This window comes from Patiria miniata, unplaced genomic scaffold (assembly GCF_015706575.1).
Source record: "Patiria miniata isolate m_02_andy unplaced genomic scaffold, ASM1570657v1 HiC_scaffold_20, whole genome shotgun sequence".
Classification (NCBI taxonomy): Eukaryota; Metazoa; Echinodermata; class Asteroidea; order Valvatida; family Asterinidae; genus Patiria; species Patiria miniata.
In genome coordinates this window covers 19,378,028-19,398,057 of record NW_024037059.1, presented here as the reverse complement: position 1 = coordinate 19,398,057, position 20,030 = coordinate 19,378,028, and the positions used below count along the sequence as shown (strand labels likewise).

Sequence of the window (20,030 nt, the reverse complement as noted above, 5' to 3'; positions counted from 1 at the left end):
GGTCTGAGATGTACGGTCACGTTGGTTACGTTTCTGGAGCATGAGTGAATTTGAAACCTTTGAAAAGCGCAATGAATTCATAGACTTACTCTTCATATAAAAGTCATGTAAACATAGCTGTGAAATCCACACACGTAATGCTGTTAAAAAAAAAGAAAGAAATTAAAACATGAAATGGAATATTTCGGCATTGTAAATGAAACTAAAAGATCGTTTGATTTCCAGCGACGAAATGCTTCGTGGAAGATTAGTTTTTGTTTTGCTTGGGAGTTGCAGGTACATTTCCCCTTTATTTTCTGGAAAAAGACCAGTTTCTGTCATCAGCTATGGTCAGCAGAGGGGGCTATTTATCATCCCAGGTTTTGTGTGGGTTTTTTTAATTTCTTCTGGAGAGTAAACAGTTCAATCTGTGAAAGGAAACAACCGGTTGCTCTATTACAAGAAATCGCAAAGACTAGTCAGCCAGTCTGAAATCGAACCCTAGAGGGAGGAAACCATCTCTCATCTCCGATCAATTATCTTTCCTCTATGATGTCACAGGATCTAAACTGAAAAATAAACTCTCTCCGATTTTGCACCGTGCCGCGTGCAGTCATGCACACCCCTCTTGGCGAGATGGTATCACCCGTACCGCTCATTTCCTGTGCTGTGTTGTGTGTGTGTGTATGGGCAGCTATTTTGTGAGTGGCGGGTCAGATGGCTTGTTTATGCGGAGCGGTGAAGTAATAGGTTGATCCTACATTGTAGCCAAATAATAGGAATTCCCTCAGCTGAAGGCCGGCCAACGCGAGAGAGAGAGAGAGTGTGTTGTCATCCCTGCAAACCCGCGGATCTTATAATAGTGTTGTTCTACTAGCACTGCCAGTTTACTCTTACCCTGTTGGATATATACACACACTGGAATATACCGAGCATGGATGTAATGGGGTAACACTATGGGATCATTACCCGGACAAGCTTGTCGGGGACATATTTTTGTCGGTGCGCGGGTAAGAGCTCAGGATTTGATTACCGTGCGCCTTAGCACCCGGGAGTGACGTAGGTGTATACATGTGTGTGTGTGTGGAGGCCCATCAGTGGATCCTGTCTTTGGATATATTACATTTCTCAAGTGGAAGACATATTTATTCATGAGTTAAAACGCCAGCTCCTCCTGTGTGTATGATACACACGCTGCCTCGTCCGTCACAGGAATCTAAATGCTCTTAGTGGATTTCTAATTCTACATTCGACAGATTTTTTTTTTTTTTTGGCAAGACATCTGAACCGTGGATTATATATACATTGTGCGTGGCTTGTTGGATGTATTTATTTGTTGCCAGGGGGCACTGCACATGGTGCTGTTGATTTTAAAGGTAAGGTCGTGATGTGACACCGACACACTGCGTGTCAACCTATTGTGTCAAATTGCTCTTAATGGGAGGGTTGTTAAATCGGGGGTTATATTTAATGTGTGTATTTGTAGCCGACATCCTTTTTTTTTTTTTTTAATAGTCGCTGGTTAAATGGCGTGTAACCTTCGGACTGCCAATCCCTTGATATAACAAATCCTGTCAAATTGACTTTGTCTGCCTGGTTGCCATATATAAACCTTTGTAACACGAGTAATAAACAAACAATAAATTCTTGTGTAGCAATAAAAAGATACTTACATGTAAAAGCTAGATTATAATTAAAATGCAGCCAGTTTTTTGGGGTCAAAATATTTGCATAATTTCAAATTTTATCAAATTTTTTTTTTTTTTTTTAATCAAATCCACATACAGAATTACAAGTTATTACATTATTACAGAATTACATGTTCCTGCTTCACTTTGAAACTAACATTCTAAGTTTGTTTAGATATACGTCAGAGATTCTGTTTCAGAAAATGGAGCAAAAAAAACCCCCCAAAAAACAGGAAATCGCAAATACAACCCCAGAAAAAAGGCACTAATGTCTAAAAACATATTAGGTTGTTGAATGATAATGACCCAGTAATCATCACCCTAGCCAGCCAAAAAATAAAAAAAATCAGCAGAGTCTAGATCATATCTATGAGCAGATCATTTACTTTGTAATATGTTGCTGGCAAATTAAATTTAAAGGTCATATACAAATTTGCAAACATCAAGAAGCAAACTACCGGCTTATTGTGAAAATACCTTGCTTGACTGTAAAACTGCTATATTACTAGTCTCACGCACTCTGTGAAATCATGGCACTTGGTGTGCTGTCATTTTCAAGAAAAGTTGAATTTTTGTATCATTTTCCAACAGTGGTCGGCTGACCATCATTGGAAAAAATTAAGTTTTTCAGTTACTGCCCCCAATTTACCATATTTTGTTTGCAATTTAATACTCACCTATGAATGGGCACAAGCCAGCTAGACTGGTTCCCTGACCTTACAATTCCCAGACATCTTTAAATTGCTCCGTTTCATCCTAAGTGGGGTCCGGTAACCAGACTACAGGAACATGATTGTTTTTCTTAGTTTTTCAAGCATCTACGACCACAAAACTTCAAAGAAGTCAGTGTAACAATATTCGCTGTAAAATTCTAACCCCAAAATCCATCCATTTCTGAAAATTACAGCAAAAGGAAATGTTGTTCCCTTTAATCATGCTTTAACCACTCGTCAGTATAAATATCTTGTAATGTTCTTATGAGCTCAAGTACATGTAAAATTTTACATGTAACTATACCGGTACATTAGGGGCTTGGAAAATGTTTCTTCCACTGCAGTTAACACCATTTATTAGATTCCATGTTATAATGATTACAATTTTAATAGCTCCATTGTAATGTACAGCTTGTACATTTTGGCTCTAATTTAGGAAACTTTAAAGGCCTAATTTTGTGTGATGATATACGAGATTTAGGTATTTGCATTGTGTACATAATATGTAAGTGGGAGATGTCTAATAGTCAATGCACATGTAGGCCTGCACGTCTAATAACCGCTAATTATCGTGGTGTATTGGTTAATTATCTGAAACCATTACACAAGACTATTTAGTGTGCTTAATGCAGCGTGCACTCGTCTTAATCACCCCCCATAGTGTGAAATGAAACCTCACGGTTCCCAAGTGGGCAGGAACTGTAATTGGCCCAGAGGAACTTTCTCCCTTTTGTTCAAACTTCAGGAAGGTTGGTTGTTAAATCCTGTGACTGCGGTTCCCACTTGGGCTTGAATTGTAATTGGCCCAGAGATTTTTCTTCCTGGGTTCAAACACCAGGAAGGTCGATTGTTAAATTCGGATGTCCTGTTACTGCAGTTCTCACTTGGGCTTGAATTTTAATTGGCCCAGAGGGTCTTTCATCGTAGGTTCAAACACCAGGAAGGTTGATTGTTAAATTTGGATGTCCCATGTAACTGCAGTTCCCACTTGGGCTTGAATTTTAATTGGCCCAGAGGGTCCTTGCCTGCAGCCATGGTTCTGGATAAGGTTGATTGATAGTAGTTTGAGAGTCCTGTAGCTGCAGTTCCCAATTGGGCTTGATTTGTAATTGGCCCAATCAGTCTTTTCCCATTATCCATGGTCTAGGATCACGGTTGACTGCTAATACTGTACTTTGGACACTCTGCTACTGCAGTTCCCAATTGGGCTTGAAGTGCACATGTAATTGGCCCGGAGGGTCTTTGCCGTTATCGATGGTTCAGGCTAATGGTCGACTGTTAATAGTGTGGATTCCCAAGGAACACATTTTGCTACATTAGTCAGCTAAGCATCGCTGTGCACGTAATTGTAAACCACTAATGTACATGTCCAGTATGTACGGTACTGTACGTCTAGGGTTTAAAATTAAAACAGGTTATTCTTCTTTTCTATTAGGTTTTTGTTTAACCATGGTGACAAATCCCAAATAGGGCTTACATGTCAATTATCTATAATTGAAGAGATGTTGATCATAAAAGTCATAAAACTGTGCTTCCTCGGAAATTAGTCAAAAGTTTTTCAGTGATGCATCAGGAAAAAAAATGATCACATGCTTTGTGAAAAAGACACATTTTGGGCGGAGGTATTTTTAGGCGAGCTTAAGATTTAAATTGGACGGCCCAGTGGATTATTGATGTGTAAAGCCGTCAGGAAGTAACTCTTAGAATAGTCATAAGCAGATTTCATTTTGCCAAATGAAATTGGAATAATCACCAAAGTCTACATTTATTTTTGGAGTTCACCTGCCACGTTTATTCACAGGTTGTTTTAGCGAGCGCGGTTCTTATCGCAGTCATTTTCATTGGTGGTTGCGATTCTCCAGCCGACAACTGATCGTCCATTGATTTTTTTCCATGTCAGTAAACGATACACCGGGCCCGCCTCAGCCTTTCTGTTTTAGCCCTCAATTAGTGACAGACAGCAGTCTTCCCAAGCAGACAGAATTGCACAGGCTGTTGAGCACGTTGAGCATGGTGTCCCCCTCCCCCCACCTCCCCTCCCCCCCCCCCCCCCCCAACTGGCTGATATTATATGACTGTGATTATCAGAGTATAATGTCAAGGCTGGCTAAAAGCAATCACATGCTATTATTACTAGGCAGCACTTGATGAGCTTTTCAGGATGCGCTGGTAATCGGTTTAATTTATTATATTGCTCTGTTGGGAGGACATTAGGAAAACCCATTTGTGTTTATAGCAAATATATTTGCAGTCTCTGGTCATTTCAAAATTTAACCCCCCCCCCCAAAAAAAATATGGCTTACAAATTACGATAGAATTTTGCCCGTCCGACAAAAAGGCCCTTATAATCGAGGCCAAACCTTTTTCTAAATGTGTTGAAATTAATAGAGTTTGCACTTTGCAAATATATTTGCAGGCTCTTGTCATTTCAAAATTTAAACCCCTCCAAAAATATGGCTTACGAATTACGATATAATTTTACCCTTCCGACATAAAGACACTTATAATATTGGCCACACCTATTTCTAAATGTGTTGAAATTAATAGATTTTGCACTTTTCCGTGTGAGAGATTTTTTGAGAGTTTTATTTTGATCTGATTTCTAATTTTTTTTATTTTTTTTTGAGGAGACTCTGATTGATTTCATTTTTCTAACATTATTTGATCTTTCAGATTGAGGAAGTATTGGTTCAACGTAATATCAATCAGTGTTTGTTATACATGTATGACCTTGCAAAAATGACAGGAATTAAAAAAAAAAAATTCTTTTGGCATTTGTATTGATACTATTTAAAGGTAAATGGACATCATTTGCTAACATTAAAAAAATGAAACTGTCAAAATATCATGAAATGACCTACTTTATTTTAAGTAAACAATAGGTTCAAGCATCCTGAGATATCACTGCGCCTATTATGCAGTCATTTTTGGAAAAAAAAAGCAGAATTATCATTTCCTCACGATGGTAAGGACCAAACCATCGCACCTTCAACAGCAATGCTTTCGCGTCGAGAAAAATGAAGACCCATTTTCACACTTTTGTCAAAAAGTTTATCTACCAAGCTACCTGGTGCCATGATTTTTTTTAGGATGCTGTAGACTGTCATTCACTAACAGTCAAGTAGGGAATTTCATAATAATTTGGTAGTTTTGTTTTTTGATGTTTGCAGATGTTGTATAAATAATAATAATTCCAAAGTCTTATATAAAGCACGTATCTACCAACAATTAGGTACTCAAGGCGCTGGAAATTATGTCTATTATTAGAGACAGATAAATGAAGTACATGAGAAATATGAGATTCACTATGTAGCACCTTTATAATGGGTTACAAGGTGCTGTGGCGCATTAAGCAGCCACTACCAGAAACACCAGGGAACATGGTGCTTGTGCTCTTGAGCAAGGCACTTTACCATTATTGCTTCGTCCTTCGGATGGGACGTAAAGCCCTAGGTCCCGTGTGTTGTGTAATGCACGTTAAAGAACTCAGTAACACTTATCGTTAAGAGAAGGGGTTCGCCCGGTATACTTCCTTTAAGATCTCATAAATCAGGTTAAAATAACGAATTGAAATATCTCATCTACTGTTGACAGAGATAATCCGGTCTCCCGCACTGTACACCACAGTACAATCACTATGGGTTTGGGGCAATTTTCAAAACCCAAACAGGACACCCCAATCGTTCCCCATGAATAGATCTTTCCATAGGCCCACCTTTACTGATCACGCTTCATTTACGCAAACCCCTTTCATCTCCCTTGTCCTTGTTCAGTTGATCATTATCCATACTACTAGTACTCAGGGACTCAATTCATCAGTGTAACAAGACTAGCAAATGTTGCGACCACCGAGGCCCATCATGCGTTAACTGAATAATCACTTGACAAAACACAAACAATCCTGCAGGGGGTTTACCCCAGGAACCAGACCGAGCAAATTGACTCTTTACTTGCCCGCTGTTTGGATTCACTGGCCTGGCTGATTTCAGATTTGTAATCATAATGTAGACAACTGTTGTCAGTATTATTAGGTCAATGTACATGGATATAGGTCAAGTGAAGCATTATTTGCTGGTAGTGTATCCATAAATGACAGGTTAATGTCTGTCATGTACGCGGCAAAAGAAAATTGTGTTCATATACTTGCGAATCTACATCCTGTCAGTCGTAATTTATCAAAATATGTTTCCCTCAGAGGTGGCTGACATCACTTTGACTGAGTCATTCCCTTCCTGGAAACTGATGCGCGCATTGATACATTTGGCCAGAATTTTATGATCAATTCATCATTCTGTGTGAAAAACCCTCTCTTGTCGTGTTGCACTGTATCTAGACGTGGCCTCATCGTTCGTGTGCATTCGTATCTTGCAGCTGTAATCTGTTTGGCCGATTTGTAAAAATGCCAGTGTGTATTTTTCCCTGATCATACCATAGTGGTTATTGGTGGTGATAATAATATGATGAGCAGTTGCATCACAAATAATGGTAGTCTGTGTACTGTTTACTGCGAAGGCCACTTTTGTACCAACCTCAGAAATTCCAGATGCCTTGTTTTTTTTAACAGTTTTAAAAACGAAATTCTTTTCCCGTCCTTACAATGCATGCATATCAGTGACAACAGTCAGCATAAATTACATCCTGCTTTCGTCTCTTCACAATTCCCATCCCATCCCCCCCCCCCCTCTCCTCTTTGTAAATGAGCACGTACGCGCCAAGCGCTTCAGCACTGCCACTCAGCTCGGGATTAAATTCCAATCTGTGTGCTATCTGTGATCTGTTTTCCAGCCCCGCGCTCTGAAGGACCCATCTAGTAATCCCACAGTCGCTGTCGTGAGTGTCGTCACGGCCTTGTGTTTTCTTGAACGAGTACACGTTGCTTCGTTCGCCTGCGCCGACGCTCGGACCCACCTGTCCTGTGCCGTGGCCACTTCAGCTGGCTGCTCACATACTCACCTCCGTCTCCTGCCGTCTTACGAGCCTTATTTCTTTTCTTTTTACATCCCTCCTTCTTCTTTTTTCTCTGCGACCCAGAGGCTGGATTGAGTGGCTATTTATAGAGCCCCACGGAAAATAAAAACATGGTAGCAGCGAGGAGAGATGAGCAGTTGAAATAGTCGGGGCTATTGAGGCTACAGTCAGCATTTCTTGTTTACGTTTTGATCAGACGTTCGTTCTTGAGTTTTGCTTAAAATGTAGTAAAGTATGCAACCGAATAATTGATATGGATTGATTGATGAATTCTGGAAGTTTACACTGATCAAATTTAACAGCAGCGTGGATTTCTTGATTTGAATATTTGGAAGGTGCAATGCATTGAAATTAAAAGGAGAAAAAAAAGTCCAATTTTTTTAAAAACAAATTTGCATTATGAAAGCTTATTTCAAGGTGTTGCCAGACACTTAAAGGTTGATGAAGTATGCGACCAACAGTTAAATAAAGAATCCATCCAAGCATATAATATGGAAATAGATTTTTGATGAATACAATTCATGAACGTGCAAAGTTATCATTCGTTGTTATGATATATTGACGTAAGCTGTGTTGAAATAAAATTAGTATGAAACCTTCATGACAGCATTTTCAAACTGGGAATCGGATGACCGAAAATCTGCTTCCTGGTATACCGAATATTTGAATATATGATAGAATGGTAGGTCCAACATTCCAATATTCATTTATTCATATTTGTATCGACTCGACCCTAAAGGAATTCATCCAACAACAAAAAGTCACATGTTTTCCAATATGGAATTCAAGAAAATCACCATTTCATGAATTACATTTATAACATTGGCTGGTTATTTATGGAGACCAGTAGCAGTTGGTGATGTTGTGACAGAGAGGTGTGTATCGTGTGATTTATTGATGATCTCTGCAGCCCCACAGTAGGATCCTATTCTTAATCACTCATTTCCGGTTGAGCCTCCCTTTTCCCCGGACAACTTGCGAATAGCACAGTGCGATTCCTGAATGTGATTTCATTAAAGGGTGTTTGTTACCTTGTTGGCCTAGCGGGTGGCCTATCTCCTTCATGAATGGATCATGTTTGGGGGGCATTTGTTTGCATTATCTTGAGCCAGGAACAATCAATTACTATGGCTTTAACGCCCAAGTTGGGCTTGATGGGATGTGGATCATCGGTTCAGGCGGTGATTACATCTGTCAACAGCTAAGGTACTTGGCCTGCAGTGTCATCAAAAGCAGATGAGTCGTAGCTCCTTAGATATTGTTTTCATTCCTTTCGACAATGTCAAACAGAAACCAAATTCACTGTAAACACAATATGATAATAGTGTACATGTACATATACGCGGCACTCTGAGTGTATATATTTTTGTATCTTTGTCCAAGTGATTGTAAACGATAAATTGTGTATTTTGTCTTCTTCTTTTTTCTTGATCGGTGAGGCCTCTTGGCAAAATGAGATGGATCTGAGCACAGGCCGTAGTTGAGAAAAATACACACACACAAAAAGGGGGGGGGGTATTTTTTTTTTCCATTTTTTTTTTTTTTTTTTCATTTTCAAATTTATTGACACACACAAAAGGGGGGTTTCATTTTTCCCCAAATTTATTGATACATTGTAATCATTGATGTGTCTTCTACACATATTTTAAAGAAATGGTATAAAAATTGTGGAATAAAAGTGGTTTTAAGGAAAAACATGTGGCCTAAGTCGTCATCGCTACTACAGAACAGTCGTAACTTCAAAGGCTGTTTTCTCAGTGTTTGACTTTGTTGATGTCGATAAATTCAAACTTTAAACAGCCATAACTTGTCAACGGAATGTCCGATTGAAGTGCAACAAATAGTATTACTATACCTCATACATATTCATGACCGGAAGCCGAATTCTCACTGGTCCATTCACCATCACGTTGCCAGGGAAAATTTTAGTCTCTTTCCTAATACCCGCAAACCCTCATTTCAACCTCTGCCCAGTTCTGTCTCATTTTGCAAGAAAGCCTCACATGCGCTGAGCTGTGAAAACTTACGATTATCACTCATGTTCTACATGTACATGACGGTAATCTTTTGCCTAGCCGAGGATGATATTTTTTTGTACAAGACTTACATACTATGCACATGATATTTTAAATGCGACCACTTTACAGTAAATCTTTCCTGTAAAAAAAGAAAGGTCACCAGATGTGTAACAAGATCTTCCGGGGAAAATTGTTTTAAAAAGTGTATTAGTGCACTAACTGAAACAGTGTTTTTGTTTGATAAAGCTAAAGATTGTATCTCATGGCTAAACACACTTTCTGTTCATGCTTATCAGCCGGATATCAGTAACTACAGCATGTGCAAGTCTTCCCACAACGCTATAAGCGTACATGTGTATTGTATTCAGGACATGTACATGTAACATGCACTGGTTGGCCCACAATATGTGTATGCTTCCACAAACCGTAATTAAACAATGGATTGACTTTTGAAAATACATGTGATATTTGTCTTTCATCAGTGCCAATTATTCAGGCATGCAACTTTTCTTCGGATCAGCTGGTTTTCTCTTTTTTCACTTCCAATATATGCCATTGAAAATACAAAAAACACTGTACAAAGTCTTGGAAAGATTTGAATTTCCTCTTTTTTTGTGTGACTTCCCAGTTGCATGCCTGATTATTGCAATTTTTTTGGTAATAAAGAGAGTTAAGGTAAAACGATGATTTACTTATCCAGCTAACTTCACATTTGGTATTTTTTTTTACCAAGCAAATGAAATATTGGATATTTAAACAGGGACTCGCTGAGTTTGTGGGTTTAAAAAAAAAAAAATTCCAACTGTTCAAACGGAATGTTTAACAATTTCATTAAATTTAAAATTTTCTAAAAACAATTCTTATTCTAAAAATACAAAATACCTCCGTGCCCTCGTGATCTTTTCAAGATTTTTAAAAATTTTTAATTTTACCAAAACGTTTTTCCAGATTTCCATATTTCCATCTTCACCTGATGGAATTGTAAACAAAAACGAACGGAGGAAAACAGCAACAGAAACAAATTCTTAGAAACTGGAGCTTTGTGTTTGATCAGACATCCTTGTTGACTTGTATAGGAAGCGACGATTTATGTGAATGGTTTCTCTCCTTGGGGGATTTGAACCGACAACGATTGACATCTCTGTAGATGTATGTCCCGTATTGATTCAGACAAATATCAGCGATTGCTGCTTTAATTGCTCTTCTATATGGTTCTATCTCGCCACGACTCGAATGCCACACCTGAAATGTCACCTCATTGTTATTTCTCGACGGGGTTCTACGTACGTGTTTGTGTGTGGGCATGGCGACATGATGCACCCCCCCCCCCTGTTTGTCTTTTAGCCGTCTCCCTCGTAAATATAGAAGAACCCCGGTTTGATGGTTTCTAATGAAGCGCAAATTTAGCGTCTGCCCACTCACTTTTGGCTTTTTGGTTCGGAGGATGAGTGGGCGACGGGGAGAGGGGGGGAGTGCTACACCGCACCTCTTGGCCTTGGTCGAGTCAACACTCGCCCCGTTGTCTGCCGATTTTTTCCCCCGTGATCGACGTCACGGGCAATCGTTGCCGGTGGTCATTGGGGAAATGCTGAAAATTAATTGGATCACTGCGTTATTAGGATGTGATGTTACTCACGGTGTTTATTACAAAACATATTAAAAGCTTGAAATTTAATACGGCCTGTGGCTTGCTTATTTGGATTTTTTTCATTTTAGAGCTCATCTTTTTAATTTGGTAAATAATAGTATATCACATCTGACGTTTCACAGAATCTGTTAATTTCTGATGCATTCAAAGGATTACAGAATTTGTAAATTTGAAATGTGTTGTCAACAATGCCTCATATTTGTTTCATTTTACACAAACTGAAAACCCGTACTGATTTGAAAATCCTTTGCTGTCCTCACTTGTACATTTGTGTGTATACTGTTTGAGAATTATTTTCATATTTTAAGTTTAGTAATCAAATATGAAATTAGAAATTATGTAATTTGCAAATTATTTGTTGTATTCGTTCACAGGTTGGCTGACGATTTGCGTATATCCGAAGACGAGAGTGATTCAGAGGAGGTAAGTCTCAGTAATTCTCATCTGAGTCATTTTCACTTTTTAAAAATAAGATTTTTTTTTTTCACATTTAGGCCCCCCCCAAAAAAGTCTCCGGTTTCTGGTATGCGCGCGCGTCGCCGTAGCCATGCGCGTCGGCAAAATGAAAAAGTTTTTTTTTTCAATGAAACATGATGTCTGAAAACCGCCAAACTCACTGGTCTGACTGGAATCCTGCTGCTGCACAATTTTAATGTAATTTTAGATTGGGTTATGGTCGAGAATAAGCTTTATGTGGCCTCTCTGGACTCCCATATAATTTGCACTAAGTTTAGTCGGGCACCATTTGCAGTCATCAGCCGACATTTGAAGCAAAAAAAATCAGGTAAAAAAAAAAAAAAAAAAAAGCCGCGTCGCCGCACCACTTTTTGGGCAAGCTCCATACCAGAAACCGGAGACTTTTTTTTTTGGCCTTAGCCAAAAGATTTTTTTTTTCAAATCCGAGATCAAGCCATCTAAGACCCTTTAATCAAGGAGTGGGTGACAAAAATCCCGACAAACATGTTGACTCGCCACACTCTATCATCCTACTGTCTCAAAAAAAATCTCATTTTGCAAAAAATTGAGACTGTTTGCTACAGTCGTCGTTGACGCATTTCCCCGTTGGTAGTAAGCTTTGAATAATTCTGATGGATCGTGTCGTACATTACGAGAACGGAAGGGGGGGGGGGCGCTGGATCTTGATACATTATTGAGAGAGCTTGTTGGAGAGTAAATCTTGCCCAGAGCCCTCTGATGAATCAGTTTTGTAAATGGAAACGATCCATTTCGGCTACTTAAGCAACCAATAAAAGCTGCCATTCATTCTGTTAACTAACCCGCCCCTCTTCTCCTCGGCAACTAGAGAAATAGAGCATGTTTTGAGTCGGTAATCAGCGTTGTTTACCCCCATTTATTTGACACTTTAGATTGTCCACGGTTCCCCTTTCTTTATGTTTGCTTTCTTTGTTTGACATTGTCGGCCGGTGCTGATGATGTAAATTTACTCATTGCTGCTGTCAATTATGTAGGGTCTTTGTCAATCCGATGACACGTTTGCACAACATATACCCTCCTAACAAACATAAAATTCTTGGATCGTTTCTTCTTGCTGTTCTATTTTCTTTGGGGGGGGGGGGCAAAAACATTAGTTTTATGTTCTCAACAATTGTGTTACAAAGTAGATTAATTAAGATCTTTATATTTTCAACATTCAGTTTTACGTTCTCAATGATGCTGTTACAAACTAGATTATTTGAGATCTTATAATTTTCGACATTCAGTTTTACATTCTCAACAATGCTGTTACAAACTAGATTATTTTGAGACCTTATTATATTCCGCATTCAGTTTTATACAATTCTGTTACAATTTAGATTTATTTGATTGAGATTATATAATTTTTCTGCTTTTGTGAAAAACCTAGAAGCAATTTAGAAGCTATAATGATGTTGAGAACTCAAAAGTTTGTTGTACCATGTGTAAATTGATATAATATATAAAGGAGAAACAATAATTTAAGTAATTAGTCAATCTTTGGCTGAAAAAGACTGAAATATATCATTTTTCTGCAACCATTTCCCCCCCCCCCCTGTACATTTAAGTTGTGACTTTCATTTGCATTCATGGGAAAGATGGTTCAGATTATATTTCTGTACACTCCATTTTGTGTTAAGTCTTAATAGGAAACACTGAAATTGTACTGTTAAAAATTAACAAAATCTTAAAACAATATTCAGTCTGTGGTATCGCACAGAAAAATACCATGTCAGTGTTTCTTGATCATTTATTCAGATTAGAGCGAGACACCTGTAATTTTGGGGGAGGGGAGATGGGGGGGGGACATGTGTCTCCTTAATGCCAAGCCACTTGCCTTCAGTGCCCCATCAACTGACAGCCCGCTTGGCAATCATCATCTGACATTCAGTCCCACTTGTCCAGGTCATTAAAGTAAAGGGGTCGGGGCAAGCCGAGATAGTCAGGCAACAAGAAGAGATGCAATCCAGTGACATCTTAACCAGGGCGCTCGTGCCGTAGGTCCACAAAGAGCCAATTACAATATGGAAAACCAGGGGGAATGCGCGATAAGTGGAGATTCTGTTTTCTTGAATTTTTTTTTTATGTGGTTGTGTGGCATTCACTAGGCATTCAGCTTTGTCTTTATGAGTGTTTTTGTGAAGGGGGAGGCGATGACCTCTCACATTTCTTGATTGGTGCGTTCTGAGCAAAATTCATCAACCCTTACGTTGACATTTCCAAGATGGTCATTTTGAACCCAATGGATGACAATATACGCATCATTTTCCTAGGTAGGATGAATAAAAAAAATTCTAGTTTCTCGCCCGAACATTTTTGAAAAAGTGGGATGGCGCCCCTTCCTTTTTTCTTTTTTTTTTGGCCAATGACGGATCCAAGATGGGGGACAGCTTTTTTTTCAAAACATCCACCGCTTTCATAACATTTTGCAAAGACTTCCATACCTGCAGATAAATCGACACCCTGTGCACAAACCCTATGAGATTAAAATGCTTCAATATTTTCCCAGCTAAATTTGACTTTTTAAGACATATTATCGCCTTCTGATGGCGTGATAGGTCACAAAAAGTAACTGGCGTAATTATTGTTGAAAAACATACTTGGTTGAAAGATAGTAAAGGGACTAAACTCCCTGTGAAATTATTCTTTCTGGCAAGCTGTCATTTTGAAGACATCAACAAAAGAAGGCCTTTCCAATGTGCTTCTTAAGAAGCAGCATAGGAAATTCAAATTAGCAGTTCGTTTTGTTATTTGGCGAAGCTCGCGTTGCTATGATTCGTGCGCGAAATCATGTAGCTGCAATCGGCTCAGTGAGATCGTATCTCGGACGCTGAATTCAGGCCCAATTCAAAACATGATTCAGCAACTTTTGATTTGAAATTGAGATCCTAGAATGTTGTTTTTTCTCGAAATGTACAGCTGAAGCTAAGCTGAAATTTCATCAGGTTAGTTGATCAACACCCTTCTTTAGATATTGAGCACTTTTGTTGCTTCAAATGAACAAAATCGGAAATTAAAAATGATGGACTGTAACTTTAAACATTAAAAAAAAAACACTGCAGAGTATCTTGTAAAGCTTGCAGTTTCCTCTTTCGGGTGACTTCCAAGTTGCATAGCTGCAAACAGTGTCCGGCCTTCAAATTCCGAATTTTATTTATCAATTGGATTTAAAAATAATTAAAACAAAAAATTAAACTGATTGTGGATCAGACCGGCCCTTTAATCTGACAAGCACACTTGATGTACTGTATGAAGTGGACTGAATAACAGTAGGAGAAATGGAAATGCCTCATTTGGCTTCTCCCCGCTGAAATCATTAAAGGTTAGCGCTAGACAGTTGGAGGTCAACAGGGTACATTCAGGAGGTGTCTGAACTCTGGGGGCACATGCAGACAGGCAGTGGGCAAGCAAATTGGATATTTTTTAAACGGACTGTCTCGTTGTGAAGGCAGACGAAAACTTGCCCGCAGTTTTCCCGTCAGTTGGCCTATTCATTTTTAACGTAATTTAAGTTGGCAAATGAAAAGTCACGATTAATCAAATAAAGTAATCAAGTCAGTTTTCTTCAAAAATATCAATTCATTTTTTGTTTTAATCGAATGGTTTAGTTTTAATTTACAATGTAGTTTTAAGTCGTTTGTTTTATAAGGACAAATCATGACATTACCTTTTAATGAAAGATAACGAAATTTTAGTAGAAATATCTCGGAGGAAAACATCAATACAAAGACAAGCTATGACTTATGAGCCCTTGGTTTCATGCAGTGGATTCACACAGTCTTTTTATCCAGGAAACTTGTTGGATTATTAGTGAAAAATCTAAAAACGTTCATACTAATGTTCTATGATGCAGCAAATGTTCTTAAGACCTTAAATTTGTTTAGTTAGGTGTGTAGGGGAGTTCCCTACAAAATGCCTTGTGGTCAAAATGTTTACTTAAAATAGCCTTGCCACACGAATCGCATCCTTGTTAAATACATTACTGGCCATGCTGGCTGACTTTCACATGCAGTTCAATGTCTAAAGGTCTGCAAGCCAGACTATGTGTATTTAGGTAAGTACTGTTCGTTCAAGGCTATGAAGGCATAGTTTCAATCACATGAGAGCATTGTAATCAGAACGTTGAAGGGAAAAAAGCCCTGTCAAAATGTACGGAACACCATCACACTTCTCTGGATGATTATAATACCCTGTCGTTCCATCACACTTCTCTAAATGATTATAATACCCTGTCGATAATGAATACTTTTGACAGTGTTGCAGTACGGTTGCCTGTATGTTTGGCTATTTTCAGCCCAGGAAAAATTGAGTTCGTTTCACCCGATTTCCTCCATAAGCTTATAAGACAGCCCCATTTTATGCAACATATTAAATTAAGTTACCGCAGCACGCAATGACTAAAATCCTTCTTTTGATACAAAAATTAAAAGTATGTAGTCCGATTAGGTCTCTCCACGAATGTAATTTGTCGTGGATGCTTTCACTTTCAGTCAAAAGAGATGCCCGACTGTTCATGTGAAATTGAAACGAATGGAAAGAGCGGAGAGTCGTTAAAAAATTCCCTTTGTACCGGTTACCATGGGAACCAATTTACTTGTGGAACCCTGTTTGCATGACCTTGACGTTTCTTTGAAAGTGGTTCGGTTCGTTTTAAGACTTGCATTCAAGCAGCAAGATTGCAGGTTTCGTAAATTTTTTTTTTTTCGAGTTCATGTATTTTACCTCAAGGAAGGATCACAATGTGAATTGTATAAATATCAACACAACTCAACAAAATGATTTTCTAAATTTATGGAGGAAATATTAAGAATTTTTTACACTTTTGATATGCATACATTATATGCATACTGTGAACATGTAGTCACTGTTCATGTATATGATTTTTGGCATTCAAAATTCTTTGATTTAATTATTAGTGGAAAATTCTGACCAAAATTGCTTCGTAATCACAAAAAAACTGCAATATCTTCCAATGTACATGTATGCATTCCAGTGATTTGATCTGACGACTGACAGATTGGACAGAAAACATAATTGGAACGAAGTTCCTTGTTTGCGAATCGTAATTAATTTAGTTCCTTTCGGCTCTCGGGCGTCATGATAATGCAGTTAATCAAGTATAGTGGGATTGACTTGTGTAGATGGCAAGGTCTATTTCGGGAAAACCTTCAAGGACAAAAAAAAATATTGCCGGGAGAGGTTTGTCACGTTTCCCCATCCGTCATCACCAAGGGTACAAACAATACTGGAGACGTCTTTTAAAAAAAAAGGATGCTTAGTATTAGTGGTTAAAATGCTTCCGTCAAAAATTCATGAATGTATTTTCACCAGAACAGTGTTACATTTAAGGCTAAGAAAAAATAAAATATTGTTTCTCGTCTGAGCTTTTTGGAAAATGGGAGGAGGTGCCCCCCTTTTTTCCTTTTTTCCAAGATGGATTCTTTCATTTTCTTGACTCTTTATGCTAATAGTTTTGTGTCCAGATGAGCCAAATGATTGCTGACAGATTCTTAAGTTGCATGTACATAGCTACAATTTTTCTTGAAAAACGTAAAAACAACTAAATATGTGACGTAATCAAGCTAAATGAGTCATTTGCCGACCCCGGTCAAAGAAAAAATTTATTACAGATTTGAAACGAGCAAAATCTTAGCATTACTGCTGTGAAAACCGTATGCTGGTACCATCGTTAGTTCGAAAATTAGGAAAGTCGGAACACCAACAAATGTGATGAAGTGGTGTGATGAAGTGGCCATATTTTGGCCTGTATCTCCAAATAAAAATTTGCGACAAACGATTCATTTAGCTTGATCGCATCACATATATTTAAAAAGAAAGGGGAAAAAGAGGCGGTCCGGACAAAAGGAAGTAGGCGGAGACGAGAAACTGTTCTTTTTTTTTACTTCTTTTCTTTCTTGGCCTTAATTCAAAAGTGTGGAAAGATGCTGCTTGTTGGTTGTTTTCTTCAAGTGTGCAACTTTTCCTGCTGATTTCCTCGGTTTTTTTACTTCTCATGAATGCCATTACAAACTGAAAAACACTGTACGAAGTCTTGTGTGGTTTGGAATTTCCTTGTTTTGTTTTTTTTAATTCCCAGTTGCGATACCTTGTAAATTCTTGTCAACATTCAAATTTAAGAAATTTTGGGAAAACCCCTCCCTCCTAAAAAAAAATTATTTTGAGAACATTAATGTTGGCAGTTTAAGGCAATCATTGAATTGATCTGAAATTTTGGTAAATATTGAAAGGCAGTGCAGTGAACCTAAGCTTAATAATATTGTGATTGTTGTCATTGATTTGGTATGCAAGGCATGCTGAATTCCTTTTGACAATTGGAGATTTTAGCTTCCCTTAAAAATTGATAAAGCCGTGTCAGATTTCAAAGCAGTCAGGCGCATGATTTCCTGTTGTTTCCAATTTCAAAGAGATGATACATAAAACGGTTACCGGTTAGCACCGCAAAGAATGGCTAAATTCTGAGAAAAGAATTGAATTTGTAGTAGTGCAACTAATTCGATTCTCATAGGGCATGGTTAAATGTGCAAAATGAAAGCCCTTTTGGGCCATTCTTTGGTCACGATGTGACATAAAATTGGGCTTGTCTGATTTTTTTTAAGCTTTACCCCTTGTTAACTACATCTGACATTTTCACTGATTTATCAGGTTATTATTTTACTCTCTACCTCAGAGTATATTTTCTTCTACCGTACTTTATCAAATTGTATCTAAATATAAGGAGGGGTCAGCAGATGTAAAAATGTTACCCGCCCCACACCTGAAATTCACGCTTTACTCCAAAGTTCTAAGGACACACACACCCACACTTATTTTGGACTATACATGTAGTCTTTTGTGATTTACAGAATGCATAGATAATGTGCACCGTCTGCTTTAGTTTTATACTAAATGTGAAACGTTCTGTGGTCACGTGTGACATTTTGATGGGTCACGTGTGTGACATTTTGTAATTAAAATTATGCTAATTTATGCACGGAAAGACCGACTTACGAAATTTCTTAAGAAATTTGCTTCTTTACTTGCTAGCAACACTTTAGTGAACAATAATTATTTGTATGACATCACAAGAAAAACCTTTTTTTCCCCCTTAAAAAAGTTTAGGTTCAATTTATGAAGAATCACTCTTTTCAGAGGGGTATCAGATGCCCCAAATCGTTAAAACATAACAGACAAATTAAAAAGTCGTTAAAATACCAAAAATAGTCCCAGTTTGAGCTTGTGGCACACAGATTTAAACCCTTTTTTTTCCATTATATCAGCGGTATGATATTACAACTTTAAAGCTGATTTCAACTTTTTTTGTTTTGGATTTCACTGGATGTGTAAGAAAGAACAGGAGATTGCCAAAGTTCAGCTTTTTCACACCTTTTCCAGCTGTTTTCAGCTATTTTTATCAGTGGTCACTCATACCCCTGTATATTTAGCATCACTGTTTCTTCAAATCATCATTCAGCATCTCCACAAAATTTGCCCCTAGTGTATAAATGCCACAGGTCACAGCAGGCTGATCACCTGTATTGTTATCTAACCTAATCTGCTTCTGTGTTTGTCTTGATTTGTAGCCACAGACAGTCAAGGAGGATTCAGGGGAGCGCGACAGCCCAAGGTGAGTACCCATCAGCTTTCAAAAAAAAATCGGCAAAATTATACAGTTAATGTAAAATAAACATTATTTTATATAAATTTGGGGTCCAATCTTTATTTTTCGGTGTCCCTGTTACATCTGAAATAAGAATATGATTTAATAAATTCAGAACACATTCTTGAAAGTCCTCTACCTCCAAGAGTAATTATGTAATGCATAGTACCTGCTAAACAAATACAAATGACACACAAAGATCAGGGCCCAATTTCATAGCGCTGCTTAACAGCCAACTTTGGTGCTTACTGAGCCGCCATCTATTTCATAGGAACCGTTAAGCAGTAAGCACAGCAAAAGCATGCTTAACCCCAGAAGAAAACTTTGCTTAAATCAGTGACGTAACAATTCAAATCTCTGTGCGCGCTCAACCGTTAGCATGAAATAGTGCTTAAGCAGCAGCATGATTTTTCTGCAATAGTAAGCACAACTTTTCTGCTTACTGTTAAGCAGTGCTATGAAATTGGGCCCTGGTGTAACAGGGACACATGTCACACTTTTGGACCCAAATTCATAGAATGCCCCCTAAACTCACGTATGACCAGAGAATTTGAACTTGTAGCTACAGTTTACTAAAGGAGCTGAAACTTTTTTTTTTACTTTATCCTCACTTACAAAATTGTGGGTCCATGAACATGAGGTTACGAGTTGAGCAATAGACCATTATCATGTTGCGGCCGTTTGGATATTTCCCATTCAAATCAACGCAACCAAAGCGAGGCTGGAAGGAAAAAAAGTCTGGTTCCTTTTTGCACAAAAAAAACAAAATCATTCAGTAGTTACTGGATACAGGGAACATGACTGAAATGGTGGCAACTCTAAAAAAAAAGTCTGTAGAGCCAAAGCATATGGATGTGTACATGTGTACTTGCAGCCTGGACATTA

General features: G+C 38.1%; 1 long non-coding RNA gene across 1 annotated transcript; it reads left to right on the top strand.

Moving 5' to 3' along the window:
- Window positions 1-201: 201 nt before the first annotated feature.
- LOC119727756 lies at window positions 202-19,385 on the top strand. Its single transcript, XR_005271006.1, has 3 exons — window positions 202-1,355; window positions 11,389-11,437; window positions 19,069-19,385. It is a non-coding gene; the product is annotated as an uncharacterized LOC119727756 (long non-coding RNA).
- Window positions 19,386-20,030: the final 645 nt, after the last annotated feature.